The 11,887-nt window shown below is 36.7% G+C and overlaps 1 long non-coding RNA gene across 1 annotated transcript; it reads right to left on the bottom strand.

The window, feature by feature from the left end:
* Positions 1-915: 915 nt before the first annotated feature.
* Positions 916-10,919, bottom strand: LOC148044941 (uncharacterized). The gene is made up of 2 exons (XR_015697145.1): positions 10,875-10,919; positions 916-1,834 (listed from the first exon to the last, which is right to left on the bottom strand). It is a non-coding gene; the product is annotated as an uncharacterized LOC148044941 (long non-coding RNA).
* Between the last annotated feature and the right edge of the window lie 968 nt (positions 10,920-11,887).

Here is an 11,887-nt window from a genome sequence, read left to right as displayed (position 1 = left end):
AAAATCATTCCTATTTTATAGACTCTTATGTGTACTACTAAATGATGCATTCACAGAATTATAATGTTGACAGTTGATGGCAAAATGTGGAAAAATGAATTTAGTAACATTAATTTGTATGTAGAATGCTCTGCGTTGAGATGGGAACATTTTCTATCTTATATTAAATTTTATTGATTGATTGAATTTATATAGCTGTCCATCTCAGATATCAGCAAGGCATCTCTTTTTAAAATAATATTTTACTTCCTAATTTTTATTAAAATTATTGTTGGTTCTTTGTATTACAGTTTTTGGTATTTCTACATTTTTCTTCTTCTTATCAATTATGTCTGATTCTCAGATTCCTTGGACAAGTCTGCAGATTCCTTGGCAAGGTTTTTCAAGAGTGGTTTGCCATTGTCTCTTTCCTAGGGCTGAGAGAAAGTGACCGGCTCAAGATCACCCAGCTGGTTTCATGCCCAAGGCAGGATTAGAACTCAGTCTCTTGGTTTCTGGCATGATATTTTAGCTACTACACCAAACTGATTCTCTGTTGCCAAAAGCCTAATACATATTTCTTAAATTCAATAATCTTTGTTTCTCTTTCATTTTCTCTTCTTCCACCTAAAGTATTCTGCCTCATTTTATAAAATAACAATAGACAGGTCAGAAGAGCTCTAAAAAGTATTGCCTCATTAATAGATTTGTGAGAATTTCAACAGGAAAAGCACATGTGATCCAGTCCTACAGTTGCTATGATAAGAGAAACAAAGCAGCAATTCAGAGCCTGGTGTCATCAGCATCCAGAGGTCTGATTCCAGCTTTGGCTGATGGCCTTTGATGACTCACAATGACTCTTTCTCCAAAAATGGCTGTACCCAACCCCAGCCTGATGAAAACTGCCACTTGTGAAATTCTTATATACCTATCTGAACAGTAGAAATAAACGTTTTTTATTGATGTTTAAGTTGTACAGTTTGCACATGGTGTAGGATTTTAGCTCAGATTGCAGGCTCGTCCTATCAGGATGAGGCAGTTCCGTAAATAATATGGACCATGCAGGATTTTATAGGTAATTAACCAACACCTTGAATTGCACCTGGAAGCAAACCAGCAGCCAGTGTAGCTCACTGAACAGCAGTATAATGTGGGCCATTCTACGGGATCCAAAGATTATCTGTGCCACCTCACTCTGCACCAGTTGTAGCTTCTCAATGCTCTTCAAGGGTAGCCCCATTAGATTAGATTAGATTAGATTTATTAAATTTATATGCTGCCCTTTCCCCCCGAAGGGGACTCAGGGCGGCTCACAACTTGAACCGGGGAGGGGGATACAGACAAGAAATTTAAAAACAATAGCATAACAATATATAATTTAAAACTCACAACAGTCATACCATTCGAGACGGGGGCAACAGCTCTTTAGCCCCAGGCCTGTCGGAACAACCAGGTTTTGAGGGCTTTGCGGAAGGCCTGGAGGGTGGTGAGGGTTCGAATCTCCACGGGGAGTTCGTTCCAGAGGGTCAGAGCAGCCACAGAGAAGGCTCTCCTCCGGGTAGTCGCCAGTCGACACTGGCCGGCGGATGGAATTCGGAGGAGGCCTAATCTGTGGGATCTAATCGGTCTAGTGGAGGTGATTGGCAGCAGGCGGTCTCTCAAGTACCCAGGTCCAAGTACCCAGGTCCATGTATAATGCATTGCAGTAGTCCAGGCATGAGATGATCCAGGCTTGAATGACTTGAGTACAGGTCCTCCTGACCCAGGAGAGCGTGCAACTTGTGCACAAAATAAGGTTGTGCAAAGGCTCTCCTAGCCATGACTGCCATCTGTTCGTTGAGCAGGAGTTGCAAGTCTAGGAAAACATAAAAACACAGATGCAAAAAAAGGAGTTAAATCATAAATTTGGGATAGTTTGGAGTTTTGTTTATTTAATATTTTTCAAACCACTTCTCAGAGGTGGTATTCAGCCACTTCTCTCCGGTTCGAGTGAACTGGTAGGGACGGCTGCGGGAGGCTCCACCCACCCACCCTGATGTAATGCATGAGCACTGCGCATGCACAGAAGGCGGTGTGCATGCGCAGACGTGTGTGCAAGCGAAGCGAGCTTGAGTGCGTGCTCACATTTGCAAACCGGTAGGGAAGATAAGTGAATCCCATCACTGCAACTTCTGCTCTACAAACTGATTCAGCCCACTAACCAACCAACTCAGTTTTATTTCACATGAAAGTATTTCAATACAGGCTCTCTTTTCACATTTGGGCAGAGTGAGCTAAGAGATCTTAACATGCTGTAACTGAATGTAAGCAGTGCTTGAAACAAAACTTGTGTGTTAATTGAACAAGCTAATCTTTCTATGTTGTAAAAATATAAATAAACTTGTATCAGTATACAAAGCCGAGTCCAAGTTGCCTACTAGATTGCCTCCTCTGTAATCTGTCTTCTGTTTCCAGATTTTTTTCCCAAGGCTCTTCTTACAGGTTCTTCCCGACCCAACATGATGCATCTAACATCAACAGTTATTTCTGTGGCTTCCATGATAAGGACCAATGATGTGGAACAATCTATTGTATTACTGAATTTCACTCCTGTCCTGAAATTGTTTGTAGACTGTTGTAAAATGTCTTGTTGTTTCAGCTCGCAAAACAAAGAAAAGGGAAGTGAAAGAGGAAGTGATAACTTCCTAGCTTCCTTTGCAATGGCTGAGAAGACTGCTAAAATGATCTTCACAATATAGATCAACTATCATGCGCTGCAGGCACAAACTGGAAGCCTAGTGACTGGGAGAGATTAGGGTTTTTATGTTGTGATAAAATGACCAATATGCTTACTCTACATTGATATCAAGAAGATATATATGTCTTTCCTTTGAAGAGGGCAAAACAGAAAACTCTGCAGATATTCAAAGTAAATAAACACCCAGATATTAGTTTACTTTATATATAAATTCTGATTCTGAGGAAGGTAATTGTCCCTTGAAGTATTTATTTGTTTGAATACCTATGCTAAACCTGCTTTTCAATCTGCAATTCTGATCCAATTGAACACACAAGTTCAGAAGTGAATTCTGTAATTTTTTTTCACTTTAGGAAAAAATATTCTGGATGTTTGATTCTGCTTTTGTTGGTTAAAAATGGCCTGTCTATATTTTTCTACTTCTGTTTACTTCTGTTCCTAATATAAATTTTCCTTCCTTTTGGTCATTCATTTTTAATTCAGAAACCTTCAAGTCTTAATCAACTGTGGCATTTAAATAAAGAAATATGAGTGAATTTAAAAGTAGTAGTAGTTGAATGACTTTAAAAGGCAGAATTTCAGATATAATATGAACTAAAATATACAAAAGAAAATTGTTTTTGTGAGTAATGCAATGAATGTTCAGGATTTTCACATTCCACCTGTTACTGTCTCACTTCTTCTAAGCTTTTATTTATGCCTGAAAAACTGGAAAAAATGTTTTCACCTTTAATTTACCTCTATTTCTCATTAATTCAGGATGAGTTATCATTCTCTCTCCTGAATATCTAGAACGTGTGTCTTCATAAAATATTCTGATTTTTATTCTTCAATTAAATATATTTAGATTTCTGTAGAAAATAATATATTCTGAAAAACAATATGGCTGAATGTGGATAAACTGTGGCATGATAAGAGACACAGGGCAGAGGTTTAGCCCCATCTGGCTCTGGATGTAACAATAATACTGTGCCCTTTTTTCATAAGAAACGATATCATAACTCTCTGATAACACTGGGCAGCAAAGATTTTGCTTCCTAAACACATTTGGGTCAGATTTTTGGCTGTAATCATGAAAGTAATCAGTAGTTTAAACTATCATTTACTGTTTGATAGAAATCTGTTTTTGTAATTTCATGTTATACAGGTAATCCTCGACTCACAATTAAACCCAAAATTTTCACTACTAAGCAAGACAGTGGTTAAGTGAATGTTGCCTCATTTTTTCTTTATAGCAATAGCAGTAGACTTATATACCGCTTCATAGGCCTTTCAGGCCTCTCTAAGCGGTTTACAGAGAGTCAGCATATTGCCCCCAACAATCTGGGTCCTCATTTTACCCACCTCGGAAGGATGGAAGGCTGAGTCAACCCTGAGCCGGTGAGATTTGAACCGCTGACCTGCTGATCTAGCAGTAGCCTGCAGTGCTGCATTTAACCACTGCGCCACCTTTTTTAACCTTTCTTGTCACATTTAAATGAATCACTAGAGTTTTTAAATTAGTAACATAGTTGTTAAGTGAATCTGGATTCCCCATTGATTTTGCTGGTCAGAAGAATGCAAAAGGTGATCACATGACCCCCCCGGGACACTATAACCATCATAAATACATGTCAATGGCAAGTATACAAATTTTGGTCACGTGATCATAGGATGCTGCAACGGTTGTAAGCATGAAAAATGGTTGTAAGTCACTTTATTCCAGTGCCACAGCAACTTGAAACAGTCATCAAACGAATGGCTACAATTTGAGGACTACATACATACATACATACATACATACATACATACATACATACATATAAAGTTTACTAGTTTTTGCCTGTGTTGTGCTTTATGTACTTCATGCATGTCCAGCCATGCATCCAGAACACAACATTTATAGAACTGGATGGTTCTTGGAAAGGCTACAAAAGCAGTTTGCATGCACAGATGCTACTCATTTCATTAATATCAGTTTCCATGTATTTTGATGCTATTGTTTCAAGATTTGTCTATGTACAGTACATGTAATTTACAAGTTAAGTCAATTATCGACTTTCTATAGGATGATTAATGACAGCAGAAATGTCTCAGCAATATTGGAACAGCCTTGATACGTTCTGCTACATTTGTGAAGAGTACATGCTTAAGCCTCAAAAATTCATCATGACTGGACTAAATATTTTCAAGGGCAATTATAATTACCAAAGTTTTTTAAGAAACCCCAAAACATACTTTTATAACAAGAAGACTTATGTTTTGCTTTTTGTTCATTTACAAATAATTTGTATTTTAAAATTATATAAAGTCTTAAACAAAAAAATCCAGTATTTCTCTCCTATTCAAGTAAATTATAAATTACAAACCAAATGCAGCATTAAAGCTCCCCCTAGTGTATCAAAAATAAATAACAAAATTATAGTATTCATCCAAAAGGATACAGTAAATATTAACTACTTTTAATCAGGAAGATTTAAATATGCAGCAGCAGTTTAACCCCACTCCTCATGTATTTCCGGAAAGCCCTCAAAATGTATTCTTTTCAATTTCAATCTTTTCAATCTTGGGGATGCCCTGGTAATAGGCAGCCAGCATGTTGGCTACATTTTATGCAATATTTTCCTCCTTGTGATATTGTTTTACCTTTTTTATTTTTTAAAATTGCTTTTAACTGGTTTTGATATATATATATCAGGATTAAGAAAAAGTTTAGCATCACACTTGCTCCTCATTTAACTCCCAATAGCAAATCATGGTTTGTGCTTGACTAATATTTGCTATCTTGTCATTTTCCCATAAGCCTCTTCTTAGACATTTTCAACATGCACCCAAGAATTGGATGTGCTATCATATCTACTACTAGCAAGCTTTTAAAAACTTTTAAAGAACTAACTAACATATTGTATTAAAATGCTTAAGCATTCTTGAGCTATAACTTACTTCCTAAACTCTTAACTCCAATACTATTCTGCACCTAGGAGCTAGATTGCAAAATAACAATCTAAAGTTAATAGACTTTGCTTGATAAGGGACATTTGCTAGGACAATTAATCTAAACTTTTAAAAATATTCAATTTTAAAACCTTAAGAAAATCTGTCTCAGAATCTTGGGAGGCCAAGCAAACAATTCATGGCTGAATTATGTAAGTCTGAATTAATTATTTTTTTTATAACAGATAAATACATGTATCATGTTGAGTCTTAATGTTCTGACATTATTTAGATACATATAACTATCTGGGGATTGTTTTCTTTTGAACGCATCTTTATGGGATTTAAATTTACATTACTGTTTTTCAGTTCTTTAGCTTAGACTTAGACTTAATCTTCGTAAATGTCAACGTCCGTAAGGCAGTGACCGTTGCATTGTGAAGGCCAGGGGCAGGACGTCACGGATTACAGCACGCCATTGATTCCGATTTAGGGCGGCTTGTTGGGCATCGGTTATTGAAACAAAATTCCTGTTTCCAGTTAACCAATAGAAAGCACTAAGGTGCAAAATGTGGCATCTCACTACATATATTTAATAAATGTATTACAAAATCACAACACTGAAGGCAAAGGTTTCATGGATTGTAATGTAAGGAGGTGAAGAGTTTTTGTGAATACCATCTGAGAAGCTGTGACTGTTAGGCAATAATTTCAGTGACCACCCTTTAGAAGCAGCATTCAATTTTAAATATCACTAAATTACAGTGTATTTGTGAGCTATATCACAGCATATTTCTATGCTTGTGAAATACAATAACTCTATGTAGTACTTATGGGCTTCCATATTACTACATGAAATAATTCTCCCTAATGAATCAATCTAGGATTGGGATTACTGATTAGATTTTCAGAATCACTGAAAATAAATTGAAAAATGAAAACTTGATTCACTATCAAGCATTTATATTTCACCAGAACTTTAGATGCTATAATCCTATATATTACTGTTTGAAATAAACTGTTATTCATGTTACTGTATTTCATGGGCAGACTGTAATTTTCTGCCTTTTAATACCATCTACAAACATTTTCTATATAATGTTTGATCACATTTTTATATTAATTTCCTACTTCATACATAAGATGTAGCAAGTTATAGACATATCTTCCATTTGTCAGAATCTTATATTCTCCCTGTTTGTTCTATTTTTTTCCTTATCACCAAAAATTCATCTATAAGGGAACCACGCAGTATTTTTAACAATAGTTTCTATATGGAACCTGAACTAACGAGTGCTTTCTGAACATTTAAAAGAGTATGCTTATATGCTGACTTAAAAATAAGGAAAATTATAGCAGTATTGATTTGGACTGTGCAATGCTCTGAACGTGCCAAGAATAGGAACAGGTACTTGCCTGCAACTTATTTAAATCACTAGGAGTCAAATTTGATTTGAACATTTTATCTTTTATATTCTGCCTAATAATTCTTTGACATCTTCTCAGACATGAGATGTTATGAAGAAGGAAGGGCAAGAAGAAAATAATAACCAATGCATTCTTACTGTATCATATTTTTCATCAGACTGCAGTTTTGTATTGCATAAGATTTCCTAGCAATTCATTTTAGAATTATGAATTTCTGATAAAAATAGTTGGATCTAAAAACATTCCCTGGGTTTATTTTTTTATAGATATCACCAATTCCATACGAACTCCTGGAAGTTAAAAAAGAAAAACAAAATAAAACCAACACTGTACTATCACAGTATTCACCATGTTAAGCAACAACACCCAATTTAAATGAATGATTCATTAAAATTAATTAAAACCTTCTGTGAAGGAATTTAGTTTTGACTGCTTTCCTGTGATGGAATGTAGTACAGTCACAAGAGGAAGGGGGTCTTTTCTAATGAACAAAGAGGCAGCTCAGCATGGAATCTTTGGCATGTAGAAAGAGTGACAGGGTGGACTCTCTCTAATCTTTCATAGGGTTTGTCTAATAGTTACATAGATTTGTGTTTTAGTCTGGCAAGATTCCTGTCTATAGGCAAGCAACAACAAACTGCTCTGGAGTCACTACTTGTGTCACTCTTGGTTTCTTTCACCAGACCTTAATCCTTTGGGTATGTGTTGTCTGGATCCCAGCAAGTTGTTGGTCTTCTCTTACAGGAGGACCTATTGCCTGTTCAGAGTTATTAATGGGTTGGCAGAATTGCCAAATTGTTTCAGGACAAACAACATTTTTACTCTGAAGGTTTTAAAAGACAACTTGCCGCTTCACATCTAGGCATCAGGTCAAGACCTATACTATACACCTAGTTTGCTAATAGATAACAGTGGGTCATCATTTAAGAAAATTTTTAAATAAAATTATTGTATTAAATTTGGTACACAACACCAGATAAATTATCAAAAATGTACAGATGTATTTCAAAACAGAGTTGGAAATGTGAAAAGCTTGAGGGAAATTTTTTTCCAATAAATATTTTATTTTGTTCACAAAGGTAAAATAGAAACTCAAGAAAAGAGAGGGCAAAAATTCAAGAACATAGCAAAATAAAACAAGACATTAAAAAGTGCTTAAAAAAGCAAACACAGGGATTGCTGCCCCTTATTGAATACAAATATATTTCAAGGATAACAGTTCCTCCCCCCCTTGCAAAACAGGCCCATAATTTATGAACTTTTACAGTTGTTTATCTAACCAATTTGACCTAGCATCAATCTACTATATATAAAAAATAGTTAACAGGAAAAGCAACAACAAACTTCAAAGTCCTCTCTTAACAATCTATTATTGTAATTAACAGAGATAATTTAGAGATTATTGTAATTAACTCAAAGATAATTAATTCAGAAATAGTAATTGCTTCTGATCTACCATAAACTGCTACAATAGTTATCTCTGATCAAATATCCTCGATTGATTCTTAATGATAAAACTTTTCCTTAAAAATTTTATTGGGATCTTTTCCAACAATTGCATCTCATCCCCTAAACTCATAAATCTGTTGTAAATATTTCTCCAGCGTTTGTTGTTCAAATAATTTCCCTACAAGTTGAAATGTAGCATCTCTTGATAATTGTTTTTTGATTCAATATAATGTCCATTCTCCATCAATCTTAAGAAAGTCCAATCACTCATCAATTCTATCATCTCCAAATCTTTTCAATCTATGTCCTTTTCAGTCTTTTCCAATAAGCCTGCAATTCTCAAACCAAGCTCCTCCTCCTTCAAATTTGCCAGCTACAAATTGGATTCCAATCCATCCAATTGTAAGCCTGATTTAGCTATTGTTACTTGTATCTGAATGCCATCCTTGGGTTCACTTAAAATCATTTTTAATTTAAACATTTTATCTCCATTTTCAATTTAAATTTGTAAGTTGAAATTTTTTTTTTCCAAAGGCTCCCCAAAGGGCTTTAACATTAGGTTGATCAGGCTCTTGCCTTAATTTTATCTCTTTTTATAGACGTTGTAAGGAATATATGATATATATTTGGAATCTTTAATTTATTGTTATTTGAAATTTTAATATAGTCCAAACCGCTCTTGTAGCTGAGCTTTCACAACAAAACATAAATAGTTGCTCTCAAGAACTGGAATAGATATACTAACTTAAGTATGGCAGAACAGAAAAGAATGAGATAATGTTTCCCACAATAAAAAAATGAATAGTAAAAGGGGGAAGTTCCCATTAGAGGTTAAAAGAGGTAAGACCAGAGCTTTTAAAAATTATTAGAATACAAAATCCTTGTAGCAAAAATCCCGTGTAAATGTAAATCAAATCAGGTCACTTTCACTACACAGGGGAGAGTCCCACTGACTTCCATATGGCGAAAACGATTCATAACTCCAAAATAGAGCAGTAAAAAGATGCAAAAAATACACAGATTAAAATCCAGCAAGGATAGGTATGTAACCCTCACATAACAGATCGTCCTATCTATTCCTTGGATTCAAAAAGCTGAAATGAACCCTGGTAAAAAACATACCAATCAGTCTTCTGAACCCACCCACATGATGACCAGCCAGAACAAATCTGAGCAATTTCAGCTGCAAAATCCTATATTTCAAGAGTCCTGCACAAAAATCCTATTGCTTCTTGCCTCCCACAAGAGAGGGTGAAACTCCTAAAAATGCTGATGGGGCATTCTGCTAATGCAATAATTGTGATGGAGAAGATATAATTACATGATCACATAGCGTATTATTATTTCTGATGGCAAATCTTTGTAATTATGGTTAAAGTTTCTGAGGAAATTGTGGAACAATCTTTTTTCTCTCTGCCAATATTCCTTTGATTCCTATTTAATATCTATATCAGCCCTACATATACACGTGAACCCTATCAAGCAGGCTTTTGTGACCCACTGGTGTTTTTAAGGAAATCAATAAATTCCACTGCAGACACTGTCTTTAAAGATGTGCTGCCAAGCATCCCTAGCACTTCCAAGTCTCACCACCATTGCCTGCTCCAGTGCTGCTGACACTCGCTAGCAGCGAAACAGCTGATTGGCCACCAATGGTCAGCAATGATTTTAAATTATCAACGTGGTCCTTTTCCCTCTACAAACTGTGCAGACCTGAACTATATGAAACTTATGGACAAGGACATTCCTTAGCATTGGGTAAAATGCCATTATCAATATGCTGATACATAGCTTTATATTTCCACCCCTGGCTTCATTAGTTCTTCTAGGCGGGGGAATAACTGGTTGTAGTTCAACCTTGGGAAGACCAAGTGGCTTTGGGTTTAACTCTACATGGGATAGCACTGCACTAGAGCAAGTTGGTGTACAATCTGGGGTCCTCTTAAACTCACTGCTGAAACAACAGTTCACAGCTGCAGCATAGATTCATCTTGTGCGTTGGTTGTGCTAATCTTGGACCCAGCCATAGTCATTTCTCAGTTGGCTTACTGCAACATGCTCTACATGTGGCTGCCCTTGAAGAGCACTCAAGAGACTTCATCTGGTGCAGAAAGCAGCACCACCATAATATCATTTTGGGTGCTCCAAGTTGCACTGGCTTCCTATATATAGTATTTTCTGCTTCAACCTAATATACCAGTTATTACTTTCACATTCTTACATGGGACATGCCAATTTACTTGTGAGTCCATTGTTCTGCCTTAGGCGTTGCCATTGTGGGCTTGCTCGGGGCATGCAATTAATTCTATGCTTAGGAATCTCTTTCAGATCAAGTTTATTATCAGGCATTCTTAATAGCAAAACTTACAGTTCAGTGTTAAGATACTTCTGACTTTCCATAATCTGTCCCATCACTGTAAAAAGATATTTTTACTCCCACGGAGATACACACTACTATTCCGGTTCACAAAGGCATTCAAATTGACCGGCTATATACTTTACCCATAGGCAAAATGTCCCAGTGGCCAATCAGAAACATAGATGTGATCACATGTTATAGAACTACATTTCTCATAAGGCAGTCTCGGCCTACATTTCCCATGAGGTAGTTTCTTAAAGGAGACAGTTCTTAATTCCTACACTAGCTATATATTGCTGGGGCAGCACAACCATCAAATAGTGTGGTCAATTTTTGCCTATTTTACCAGATTTATGATTGGGGGAGGGGGAGGCATGCTCCAAGAGCCTTCTTTCAAATATTGCCATCTTGAAGGAAGAAGTATATATCTATATCTTCTCTGTCAAAGCAACTTCCCTATGGAACTGCCTCTGCCCCCGAGATTCGGGTAGTGCCAATTTTCTGGAAGGCTACTAAAACCCAGATTCCCCTCCCCCAGGCATTAGAACTAGGATGTCAGCGGAGCCACAATATACATTGCTATGCAACGCTTCCGTTTCCTTTCCCTGCATTGCATTAGTCTAATTGGTTACACGCATACATTTTAAAACGAGTGGCTTTTAACCATTTTTTAATTTTTTTCTAAGTAATCTGTCCATCTACATTAATTAAAGCTCCTGGGCGTAATCTGTTTTTTGTTGCTTGGGGACAAATAAAACGGCGGCTACGACGAAAATGCTAAACTGAAGTGCAGGGAACCGCCTCGAAACTGCCCAAAACAGGAAAAAAAACCACCCCTCCTTCTACCGCCATTGTAAGGAGCAACTAGCCCGCATGCGCACATTTCACCCCCCTTCCCCGCCTTCCGTCCGTCGTGCCGTTTTCCTTGCCAGAGAAAGTGGGGCGGGGCCATGTTCAGTCCCCGCCCTTTCGCTCTAAGGCAGATCGGCTCCTGAGCTAAGAGCTGCTCAAGATGGTGGACA

The sequence above is a fragment of the Thamnophis sirtalis genome, unplaced genomic scaffold (assembly GCF_051295495.1).
Source record: "Thamnophis sirtalis isolate CommonGarterSnake01/CBP01778 unplaced genomic scaffold, rThaSir2_p1.2 scaffold_6, whole genome shotgun sequence".
Taxonomy (NCBI): Eukaryota; Metazoa; Chordata; class Lepidosauria; order Squamata; family Natricidae; genus Thamnophis; species Thamnophis sirtalis.
The sequence above is the reverse complement of the archived record's forward strand: the minus strand, read 5'-3'. Positions and strand labels throughout refer to the sequence as shown.